Source organism: Papaver somniferum, chromosome 3, assembly GCF_003573695.1.
Source record: "Papaver somniferum cultivar HN1 chromosome 3, ASM357369v1, whole genome shotgun sequence".
Classification (NCBI taxonomy): Eukaryota; Viridiplantae; Streptophyta; class Magnoliopsida; order Ranunculales; family Papaveraceae; genus Papaver; species Papaver somniferum.
This window is the reverse complement of record NC_039360.1, coordinates 47500163-47513356: the sequence shown is the minus strand read 5'-3', so window position 1 is coordinate 47513356 and position 13194 is coordinate 47500163.

Below are 13194 nucleotides of genomic sequence, written 5' to 3'. Positions count from 1 at the left end.
TTTTATCTAGATTGATTCTGTCTGTCTAGTTGATTCTCTAGCAAAGTATTTCGGAGTTAGTCCATACATATTGCTAAGCGAAATATTGGATGGTGTTGTTAGACCCCCGCTTTTTCAATTGGTATCAGAGCAGGAAAACACGGTAAACCTAATAAGTTTGTGTTTGTTCGTTCCATATAAATTGCCCTATGGGAAATTTCTGTGGAAAACTTGCTTGATAGACACATTTTTGTGTCTAATTTGTCTCGATTCTATATATTGATAGTGCTCATTTTTGTACTTATTATGGTGTTTTATGTGTGTGTAGGTATTTTTGGCCAATAAACATTTTTGAAAAAATCGGCTCGAAAAGTTGCGTGGGGTACCCCCAGAAGACACTTGCTATTCGGACCCCTCAAATGGATAAGGGGTGACTAATTACTAAGGGGCATCCATTTCCAGGCAGCTGCTAAAGGGAGACCAGCACAGGATAGGGGGAGGTCATCTTCATCGTTTTAAAAACTGAAATTGGCGGGAAATTTTGTGCATGCAACTGGCAGAGTTGGGGTTTGATTTCGAAGGTGTTTTAGTGAGATTCAATCGCCAGAATTGATTGGGCTGGACGTGATTCAACTAAACAAGCCTGGTATAGTTGTTTGTTTGGATCGAATTGGGCTAGAAACCAAGTTGGAGCTAAACAGGGAAAGTGTTTTTACACTGACCCTATTGAGATTATTTTTAGAAGTTCTAGAGAGACTAAAGACCTAAAACTCTTCCCAAAGATACATATCTATCTAAGGAAGAGTTTGAGACAATCGGGAAAGCTCAGAAACGCGTGGAACAATTTAGAGAAAAGATTATCGCCGTAACTGCCAAGAAAAGAAAAGAAGAGATTTCGAGAAGTTTTGGGGAGATTAAATCGCTCTGTTGGCTATATATAAGTTGCTGGGATTTCATAGAAGGGGGTCGAGACTTTGGAGGACCGAGCTGAGGGCTTGGTGAAGCTGCAGAGGTGAAAATAAAGAGTTGCAGAGAAGACGTTTCTGCTGCTGAAGAACAACGTCGTAGAACACTTCGCAACTTAGCAAGAAACCGTTACCTAATCTTTCAAATCCAATACCTTTGTAACAGCTTTGCAACAACTATTCCTGTTAGAATTTATTTGTAAGGGCGGCTTCCGTAACAGTGGATTCTGTAACAATTATATCTGTTACAGATTCACTTCTTCAATAAAAACACCTATTTGAGCCATGATTAAATATTTTGAGCGTGTTTTTGACATGAGGAGCTAAACCCCAACACTGGGATGATGGAGGAAGCCCTATTTCACAATCACTTAGTAACTATAATTGATTCTTTATGACTTTTGCACTTGTTTTAGTCGATTTATGATTTTTCTTGATTAGTTGTGATTTTGTTTGATGTCGCATGCTGGGTTTTAGGAACTTTTGATGCGTCATGCTTGTGATTTACATCTAATGCTTTATAAAATCTACTTTTGGCAAAGAAAAGAGTCAACAAAAGAGCTAGAATTGTTATGAGTCATCATATGAACCAATTGAATGTGATTAGTGGTGAAATCCTAAGTCTCAGTACCTCTCGATATTCGTGACAACCTTGTGAATATATTTTTAGTATTTTTATTCTTAGTTCTTAAATCAAACCTTTACACAATCCGAGTTGAACGAACTTTACTACCACTTTCAAAACTACATCATTGCTCCTGGCAACTGTAACGCACGCCAGAATTCCTTAAAGATTGTTCAAAGATTGTTATGGTTAAAGCCTCTGGGTTCTCATGATAATCTTACTTCATCTAAAAGGGGATATTTAGATGTTAAGAAGCAATCAGAAGGAAAAAATAAAAAGAAGGAAAAATTGGAAAAACGTTCAATACGCTCAAGGATATGGAACCTCACTAGATTAACTCTTGATCTCTATGAGGAATACTATCGTGATGGATCAATTGATAAAGATCTGTTTAAAGCTTTCTAAGGCGTTTTTAAATTCTTAGAAAAACTTAATTTTTTTAAGTCTAAGAATCTTTCCGGAAAAGGTGTTGGTCGTGTTAAAACTGTTAATACTGAACAACCCAGAAATCGGAAATATCCTTCTTCTAGTCCAAACCAACGAAGGATAGAAAGCTCCAGCTGCCCTGACTATCATCATTATTTTGATTATACTACAGGGACTGTTCACACTTATCAACCAGATGTGTCGCATGAGAACTCCTCTGCGCATTATGCCTCTTGGTAACAAGACTGGTTTTTCCCCATTTGTACATATCTTAAAGTGGGGCAAGAAATGGCTTGAGTTGTGTACAGTTGTGTTGTTGCTTGGTTAACTTTCTATTGATTATGTTATCTTCCACATATATGTTGGTTGTATACCTCTAATGTGGAAAGGGCTAAGAAAATCCCTTTATTCTTGTGGGTCAAGGTTCATGTACAGCCCAAGCTCATGATTGAGGGATATATATATATATATATATATGTTGGTGGTCCGTGAACCGTCTCCTTTCTCTTCTTCCGTCCGCGTACGTGAATTAGGGTTTGTGTTTCTCCACCATTAAAGCTTCTTTGAAGAAATCAAAAGGAAGGGTGTTTGAGTTTCTCTTCAAGTAAGTAATCTCCTCTTGTGTATATCGTTATGATGATTTCTAGAAGCATGAAAAGGAGTTCTAAAAACTCAAAATCCTCTAGCTTGAATCCTCCTTGTGATCAAAATTCTCCTAGAATCAGGTTTGTGAATGATTCTTGTGCTAGAACTTTTGATAGGGTTGCTTCCAAAGGTTTTATTATAGAAAAGAAATTGGAAACCTTTAGTGGACATGAAGAGGATTTAGCTTGCTTCAAAAAGTTCAATCTTGGGAATATCTTTAATGGCCTTGGTGAAGGTTTTGATTCTCTAACAAGGATTTTCTATGCCAACATTCATGATATTGATTTTAAGAAGATGAAATTCAAATCCATGATAAATAGAGAAAGGTTCTTTGTTAATAGAGAGTTAATTTCAAGGGTCACTGAAATACCGTTAGGCAACGTATGGTTACCTAAACCAAGTGATGAACGTCCATCATATGATGATATCTCTATTGGACTTTGTGGAAAGAAGGTTGTTTGGAGTCGAGGAAAGTTTCCTACTAATAATATTAGTATTGCTTTAATGGCGTTTGGAAAACTCGGTAACTCTAACCTTTGTCCCTCCACAATTGAGAATTCTTGGTGGAGTTATGAGTTTACGGAATTGGTCTTCTTCCTTGCATCCGGTAATACAAATCTTGATATTTGTGGTGTTATCATCTTTCAAATGATAACGATGACTTCTCACATCAAGATGTTAGGCTATCCTTGTTTGATTAGCCAAATTTGTCGTGATCGTGGACTTGATTTTATTGGAAATTCTCTTGGGGTTCCCAAACCTGTTCGTCCATGTACCTTTCGGCGTATAAGGGAAAATGTTCGCAAGCGACAAAGAGGTACTCCTCTTGATGTTGAAGAACCTACCACCTTGAGGCTTATTCAAAAAGTTTACAAGGGTGTGTGCAAGGTAAATGCAAGAGTAAAATGCTTAAAAGATCAAGTGTCGTTAATTGGAACCAAGTTTCCCGAGCTCAAGGAAGAGTTGGATTCAATTCAAGCTACTTGGAAATTGTCCGATGATGAAGGTGATAAGTAATGCATCTTCTTATATACCTAGTATATCTTCTTTTTGGATTAGTTGGGAGAATAACTAGTGTTTTCAATAGCGATGATTGTGGCTACACATAGCTATTTTTGTTTTCATCTTCTTATGTTATTTTTTAGGTTTATTGGTTTTAAATTCTAAAAATATTTGGAGGATGATTATATTGCAGTATTAATCTGTTTTGAAGTATTGCAATATTTTTAAGGGATATGTATTGTTTGCGTCCGTGAACTTGAAGGTCCCATATTGTGTCAAAAGTAAAGTCGTTCATAAATTGATATTCTTATTGATGAAAGGACGAATGGACTTTTGACAATTACAAAAGTTATGCCTATGCAGTCATGTATTTGATGGAAAATAGGATAAAATCTTTTGTTTGACAAGGATAAAGTCTATTATGTCGTTATGATGGAAAATAGAATAGATCCTTGTATGTTATCCACGGTATTGATCTTCATTGATCCATTTTGTTATGTTTTACCGTGAAGGCTCCATTGTATGTCTTATGTTGAGCACGATACAACTAAGTCGATTATTCTTATTGGCTTTGTTGGTTGTTCCATAAGATACTATATGTCGAGCATTATGAACTAAATTAATCATCTTGGTTAGTTATTCAGTTATTTGCTCCGAAAGTCTTCTTTTGTCGAGCAAATCTCTTGACAATTAAATTGATTACTTTTGTGATTAGTTTGGTTGTTTGTATTCCAATTAGATTAATTATGGGTTCTCTTGTAATTAGTCTAGTTGAGTTTTCATATATTCCACAAATTCTTGTGTTGAATATATGAACGGATATACAAATCATGTTCTATTGGTTAATGTAGTCGTATATTCCGTAAGGTTTTTCCTTATGTTGAGTATGTGAACAATTAAGTTAGTCATCTCCGTATGATTACCTTAGTTGTATCTCCGTAAGTTTACTTATGTTGAGCACTTTCAATTAAATTGATCACTTTTGTGGTTTGATTTAGTTGCGGGTTCCAATCAACTTAATCATGGGTTTACTTGTGATTAATTTGGTTGAGTTTTGGATATAGAAAATCATTTCTATGGTTTTTGGTGTCCAATTAAAAAAATCCTTCTTTTCTCTCGAAATTAAGATCGCTCTTGTTATTCTTTCGGGAATGACATAAAATGGGGGAGAGTTCTTTTGAACTTGTGCTTAATAGTAATATCTTGCGAGGTGTGCGCTGTAAAATTTTATAGGGGTTATCTTGTATCTTTAAACTCCTTGATGAATGCATCTAGCTTCGGCTTTATGATTGCTTCTAAATTAAGTTGGTATGTATTTTTTTCTTTTAGTCTATGAAATGTCTCTTGTGGAAATTTCATTATGATCCCTTTCTTTTACCTTTGCCAATTTTATTGACAAAAAGGGGGAGGAATAATGTAGTTCACACTACAAATACATATGGTTTTCAGATCATTGTGTAAGGGGGAGTGGTTTCCATAATTGAGATGGAGTATTGACTAAGGGGGAGTGATACATATCACCGTAGTATTACTGTTAAAGTCGTGATGCAATTGGACTTTGATGTTACATAATAATACTATGTCACTGTTTAATAATGATTGAGAATCTCGATTTCTCTCATTGTTATAGCTACGGATCTTCAACAACGGTGATGCTAAACTTACAACGTTTGGGATCATTGGAGTACTTGGAAGGACGAAGATTTCAGGGAACGTTGAAGATTAGACTATGGAATAGGAGCCACTAAAGTTTATCTTTTTTGTATTCCATATGTATTAATAGTTTTGTCACTAAAATTGACAAAGGGGGAGATTGTTAGAGCATAGCTCGGTCGACCTCACATGCGTTGCTATCTCAAGCATGTTTGTCAATGTTAGTGATCAAAACTATGAGTCTTGATTTCTAGCCTACATAGTTAAGTCTCGGACTAGGATAGAAAAGTGTAGTTGAGCTCAAGGACTTCATGGCGATTCATCATACAACGACGAATATCTACTCAAGGAACCGTGGAACTTCATCAACAAAAACGTATGTGGAGACTTGAACTTATATATCACTCAAAAGTCTATCTCTTCTATCTCCTACTTCTTATGAGCTCAAAAGTCGTATGCTATATAGACTGGATCATACACATTTGATATTTCGAGCCGAGTATATCTCGCCTACCTATATCTCGAAATCATGTGTTGGTAAAGCGTTTCGCTTTGATCAAGTTTATCTTCACCTACTGATGAAAGTCATGAAAAGTTTCAATTACTTTGAGAATTGCTCTGACGTGAAACGGTCTGTGAATAACGGCTATATAACGTCCTTTGAGAATGTCTCAATGATTGGAATGAGAGTTTATATTACATAACCATGTATTCCTTAATCCGATGTTTTCGAACTTTGTTGATTGAGAGAAACAGGAGGAATTGGCTTTGCCAAGTCCGCGAACTCAGTCCGCGAACTGACGGAAGTTCTCTTACTGAGAATTTCTGCTGGGATTTTCCAAAAACTCGTTTGTGTGTTAGTCCGCCAACTGGCGGAAGTTTCTTTGCCGAGATTTCTGCTGATTTTGGAAAACTCTGGCGGTTGCCTTAAGTCCGCGAACTTGTTTGTGAGCTTAAGTGGTTATGATCTAAAGACGTGCTCTGAACGTGAAACTTAAATTACTAAGGAATGCTTTATGCAAACCGTGGCTATATAGTTCATGAGCCGATTCAATCGAATCGAATCATCTTTGTTTCAATTGTGTCTTGTGTAGTTACATAATATCTCATAGCAATTGAACAACTCTCTAACTAGTTCATTTGAGTCAATTGAGCTAGTTATGGTGAAGAAGAACAAGGTTAATATGAAATGCTCATATGGTTAACCTTTTGGGTTACTATGTTGAACCAACATACATGTACACATTTGGGCATGGTTTTCACAAACACAGTAAACGTCTACCCAAGTGTGTGTGACAAGCTAAGTTTTCGATCTAACGGTTGAGAAATATTAGCTTGAATCTAAATCAGGTTTTCATCTAACGATGAATATGGATTGCTTTGTAACTAAGGAAAAACCCTGATTTGAAGGCTATATAAAGGAGGCATCTAGCATTGTGAAAAACTAATCCCCACACGTCTTTGTGATACTAGTGCGCTCGCTAGAATAGATTCTCCTTTAACCTTTGGATTTCTTCTCTAAAAACCAGGTTAAAGACTTCATTGGGATTGTGAAGCCAGACCGATATTACTTTATCGTAGTTGTGTGATTTGATCTTGCATATTCTATCGTAAGAGTACAATCTATTGATTGGATTGAGATCGTGAGAGTTCTCCGATAGGCAAGATAAAGAAGTCACAAACATCTTCGTCTCACTGTTTGTGATTCCTCGACAAACCGCATGTGTAGTCGGGAAGGATTGTAGAGAGGTGATTGATTAATCTAGGATGTTCTTCGGGAATATAAGACCGGATTATCAATTGGTTCCTGTTCACCTTGATTTTCATATCTTAAGACGGAACAAAACCTATGGTTTTTTTGTGGGAGACAGATTTATCCTTTCATAGACTTTTCTGTGTGAGACAGATTTGTTTATTATCAAGTCTGCGATTTTGGATTGCAGCAACTCTTAGTTGTGGGTGAGATCAGCTAAGGGAATCAAGTGCGCAGTATCCTGCTGGGATCAGAGGCGTAGGAGTACAACTGTACCTTGGATCGGTGGAAGACTGATTGGGGTTCAACTATAGTCCAGTCCGAAGTTAGCTTGGAGTAGGCTAGTGTCTGTAGCGGCTTAATACAATGTGTATTCAATCTGGACTAGGTCCCGGGGTTTTTCTGCATTTGCGGTTTCCTCGTTAACGAAATTTCTGGTGTCTGTGTTATTTCATTTTCCGCATTATATTGTTTATCTTTATAATTGAAATAATACAGGTTGTGCGTTAAATCTTAATCGATTAGAGATCCGACCTTGTGGTTGTCGATTTCATTGATTAACACTTGGACATTGGTCTTTGGTAACGTCCAAGTTAATCCTTGTATTTGATAAAGACTCGATATTTTTTTTAGCTTGAGGAATATCAAAAACAAGAGAAAGATATTAACTCCTTGAGATACTTTTATCTAGATTGAGTTTGACTGTCTAGTTGATTCTCTAGTAAAGTATTTCGGAGTTAGTCCATACAGATTGGTAACCGAAATATTGGGTGGTGTTGTTAGATCCCCGCTTTTTCAGATCCATTACAAACTATCACATACATAATTAACTTGCCACGTTCTCTAGCCCATCTCTTTGCATCTTCTTTATCTTTACATGTCTACATGTTCCAAAAAATCAAAGTTAGTAAAAAAAACAAAAACATAGTGAATGGACAACATATCTTTCCATTAATTTCAAAAAAAGAAAAAAACACTTACCAAGTCATTCAAATAGTGATGGGATGAATCTTCAGTTAGAATTTTGTTTGCATTAGGTTGAGAAGGCATTGGGCTAGGTGGAAGCACGATCTATGAACCAAAATATCACAACACTAGTCAAAAAAGAAGGAAAACCAAAATTACGTCCAGGTTGGAAGGTACACGGACCCAACCGTAATTATTGATTTCAAGGCATAGGAATAATTACGGTTGGAATTTGCAACATCTAACCTAGACGTTTGTAATTATGGTTGGGAAATAAGAAAATACAACCTAGACGTCTTCACTTACGATTGGAAATCCAAAACCCCAACCTAGACGTAAAACAAGTAATAAATACCCATGCAAAAACTATTTACGTCTGGGTTTGGATGGAAAATCTAACCTAGACGTAATTTTGGTTTTGTCCTATTGGAAACCACTTACACTTGGATTTATTCCAAGCCTAGGCGTAAACCAAACTTACGGTTGGCAACGAAGCTCAACCCTCTTCCAAACCCAGGCGTAAAATTTAATTACGGTTGGAAACGAAGCCCAACCCAACCGTAATTGCCATGAAAGTATAAAAATATCAAACTTTTTACGTACTTAAGCTAGTTTTGAGCGAAATTGAACCCATGGGAGATAGTTTAGAGGTGTAAATGTTGATTTTCAACCATTGGTTCTTCACTTTGTTGATTTATTTCTTCAATTGGTTGAGATTCATCATCACTTTGTGTTAAACCCTCTCTACCATCTACCAAATTATCAATCTCTTGGTCTCCAACATGAGGAATGTAAAACTTGTTTTCTCTATCATACAAAGATTCACCCACCTCGAATCGGTAACTTGTTTCATCCATTTTGGTTGAGTGAATCAAAAAATCTAGGTTTTGAAAAAAAATCTCCAAATTTTTTCTTTTTTCTCTTCTCTCTAGTTTTTCTTCCCACCAAAACTTTGTCCCAGAATTCACAAGTATATAACAAAATTCATATTCTTAATCTAATTAGATTAGATAATAATTAAACAATTAAAATTAGATAAACAAAGGTTGTTTGGTCATTAAAAAATTATTTGAGATAAGGGTTTTTTGATATTACTTATGGGTGACCGTTTTTGTCTTATTAGGTGAAGCCCCTATAATGGAGTGTGACACCCCAATAATAGCCTTCTTCTAGTAGCATGTTTGGGTGTTCCTTCATAATTTGCTTTCCAAGTGCCAGTATGACAATAGAGCTAAGTGCTCACATGATGGAGCTTTGTCAGAAATCAACTTCTGATTTGAAGTTTCATACTTCCCGGATGAAGGTGGAATACGAGCATTCGGCTATTGATTATATCAACAATGCCTTTGAGGAAGCTGAACGCCTAGCTGATGGAGTTGTCTTTGATCGTCTTCCTTATCCTTGATTCCGTTGTTTTGAGATTTGCTTTAAATAGACTCCTTCTTTTGTACGTAATGTGTCTAACCGTTCGCACAATCAAGTCATCACTAGGTGTTAAGGTATGTTTAACCTTTGGTGGAACATTCAACGTCCTACCAGGATATCCTTTGTCTAGAAGGTACCATGGTGGCAAAGGTTCCTACGTGGAAAATAATTTTCATGTAACCCTACGCGTTCAACGTGAAGGATGCTTTACTTCGACATTGTATCTTTAGAGGAAATATCTTATGTTTTCTTATGCCTCATGGAAGGAGTCGTCGCCCCGAGGATCCGTGATTGACATATGCGCAGTTATGCCTTGCCTTGCCTCATCGTCACTCCTGATGGAGGGTGTCTATTCTAACCCAATTATATCAATGAAAGCTAATCTTTTAATTAAATCTTCTTTCATTGATCAGTAAGGTTTATAATACCTTTTTCCAGGGACAAAACATGGTGGGATACTGCCCATACCTTTCTTCTCCTAAGTAATCACTATTCTCTTACCGGTAGTAATTTTTTAGGTGCATCGCATTCCAACCAAGTAATCATTATTGTCTTACGGGTAGTACTTTTTTAGGTGCATCGCATTCCAAGGGTGATGTAGTACTTCTCCTTATATGGTTCTTAGGTAGTAAGATCCTTTTCCGGCGATGTCATGTATGATGTAGGGCCCGTCCCATGTCGTAGCTAGCTTGCCCCACTCCTTCTTCCTTTGATATGGTGGTATCTGACGTAGTACGTACTCCTCAGCCACAAAGTTCCGAGGGATGACCCTCTTGTTGTATTCCCGAGCTAGACTTCATTGATAATTGACCATCTTTTGGAGGGTTACCCCTCTTTCTTCAAGATCATCCAGCTTTTCTAACATCAAGTCTGTTATTAGATCTCCCGCCTCTGTCTTTGTTGTTTGAAGTATAACCTCCGTTGGAATGGCTGCTTCAGCTCCATAGGTTAGCAAAAATGGAGTTTCTCCCGTAGCCGACCTTCTTGTTGTTCGATAGGCCCATAGGACATTGTGTAATTGCTCACACCACCTCTTTTTGTGTATGCCTAGCTTCTTCTTTAAGTTCATTGCTATGGTCTTGTTGGTTGCCTCCGCTTTCCCATTGCTCTTAGGATAAATTAGAGCTGATTGTTCTTCTGAATGTTGAAGGTGTCAAACAACATGTCGATGTTCTTTCCTTATAGTTGCTTGCCATTTTCTGAGACTATGGCAGCTAGTATTCCAAACCTGCATATGATTTTCTCAAACAAGAATTTGAAGACATTGGTATTTCTAATTCTCGCCAAAGTCTTTGCTTCCACCCATTTGGTGAAGTAATCCGTAGCCACAATAAGATACCTTCTTTTCAACGTTCCGCCTATCAAAGGTACGACCATGTCAATCCCCCATTTGAATGTCCAAGGGCTGATAACTGAGTTAAGCTCCGTTGCTGGTGCTTCTATCGAAGGTTTATATATTCTTCCAATTTGTATGGCGGTGGTGTTTCGGTCCCTTAGCATAGAGGATATAAATGCTAAGGCATCTGCGTGTCTGTTATCCTTTTGGCAGACATGTCTGAATGCTATGTTGCTGATTTTAGATGCATATTTCTGAGCTAGCTTAAGGTACGAAGATAGCACCGGACCCAAATTTTGGTATTTGAGTTCGATCCGTCTAATGACCAACTGAGAGTCACTAGTCAACCGAACATTCGATAAGCCCATCTCCCGTGCCAAGCGTAAACCATGTATGACCACCTCGTATTATGTGATATTGTTGGTATGTTGTTCGAATTCTAACCTGAATGCATACATGAGTCGGTGTCCAGTAGGGGTTGTTATTACAATCCCTATGGATGTGCCTTCTCCATTGAAGGAGCCATCTACGAATATTTCCCACCTTCATGAATTCTGAGGTTCCAGCAAGTCCTCCGAATCTTCTTTATCTTCCTCCATTCCTGGGATATCATCTATCTCCACTTCGTCGCTGAGAGGTAAGTCTTCCAAGATTTTTGATTTCTCAACCTTCTTTGTTTCGAAAATTATTTGGAATTGTTTGATCATGGCATTCCATTTTGCCACCCTTCCTATCTTCTTTGTGTTGTCGAGAATTTGACCTATTTGAGCCTTTGTGAAGACTCGGATAGTATGTTCGTCAAAATATATCCTTAGTTTCCGTGTTTCCACTACTAAGGAATATATGAGTTGCTCCACCTTGGTATAGTTACGCTCCGCTGAACTGAGTGTCTTGTTGATGTAATATATGGGCTTTTCTCCTTGCTCTTGGACTCGTACCAATACTGCGCTTACAACGTAGTTTACTGCTGCTAAGTAGAGGGTGAGTACTTTACCTGGATCCGGTTTCTGTAAGATAGGTACAGAGGCTAAGTACTCCTTGATTTTATGGAAATCTTGTTCGCATTCCTGGTCCACATGAACCTTCTTCATTTCCTTAACGTATCGAAGAATGGTTTGCATTTATCCGATGATCTTGCTATGAATCTTCCCATAGAGGCTAAGATTCCATTTGGTTTTTGTACTTCTTTCAGCGTCTTTGGTGATGACATCTCCATTATTGTTCTGACCCTTTCGTGGTCTACTTCTATTCCTCTTTTAGTTACCAAGTATCCTACGAATTTTCCTGAGGTTACTCCGAATGTACATTTCTCCGGATTGACTTTCATGTGAAAGCTTCTCATGGCTTCGAATATCTCCTTTAGGTCTGACAGGTGATATTTTGCTTCCTTGCTTTTGACAAGCATGTCGTCCACATAGACTTCTAGTATCTTGCCTATCCGTTATTTAAAGATTTTGTCTACCAATAGCTGGTATGCTGCCCCCGCGTTCTTCAGTACAAAAGGCATCCTCGTCTAGAAACACAAGCCTCGTGGAGTGAAGAATGCAATATTCTCCTGATCTTACTCTGCAAGTGAAATTTGGTTGTAACCGAAGTAACCATCCATGAAGGATAGTCTCTGGTGACCTTCGGTTGCATTGACCAGCTGGTCAATATTGGGTAGCGGGTATCTATCCTTTGGGAATGCTTTGTTGAGATTGCTAAAGTCGATGCAAATACACACGCCTCCGTTCTTCTTAGGTACAATCACCATGTTGGATATCCACGTGGGATATTTGACTTCTCGAATGAATGCTGCTGCTAGAAGCTTTTGCAACTCCTTTTCTACCGCTTCCTGGTAGATATCATCTACTTTGCGGATACGCTGTTTGAACGGTGCAATTTACAGTTTGATCCGAAGATGGTGGGAGACCAAGTTCGGGTCAATTCCTGGCATGTCTTCCATAGACTATGTGAAGATATCTGCGCTATTCTATTATAATTTTTATAATTGCACCTCCTTATCCTTTTCTATTAAAGTTACGATGGTGATCATCTTTGGTTCCTTCTCCGTTTCGGTGGTTCAAGGAATCCTTCTTCTTTGCAAAACAATGATTCAAGTTATGTTCTAGTCTACTTTTTAATTAGTTACAAATTTTCGTCAACCGTAGGTTAACAGGTTCGCTTAGCTAACCCCAAAATTCTTTGTTTCACTGAATAATAAGTCCCCTTAGTTATTAGATTCTATTCAAAAGAAGCACCTTGAGGTTCGCTTACAAGATGTAATTCTATGAACTCATTAAGATTTATGAATTTAGGTTTGATACTAGTAGTTAGACTCGGTTCGCTCAGTCCACTTTCTAGCATTGTTTTTACACACAATTGCTCCACGGAATCCCTCTGCAAGGTCTTGTGTCTTCTACTTGTGTAGTGGATTATT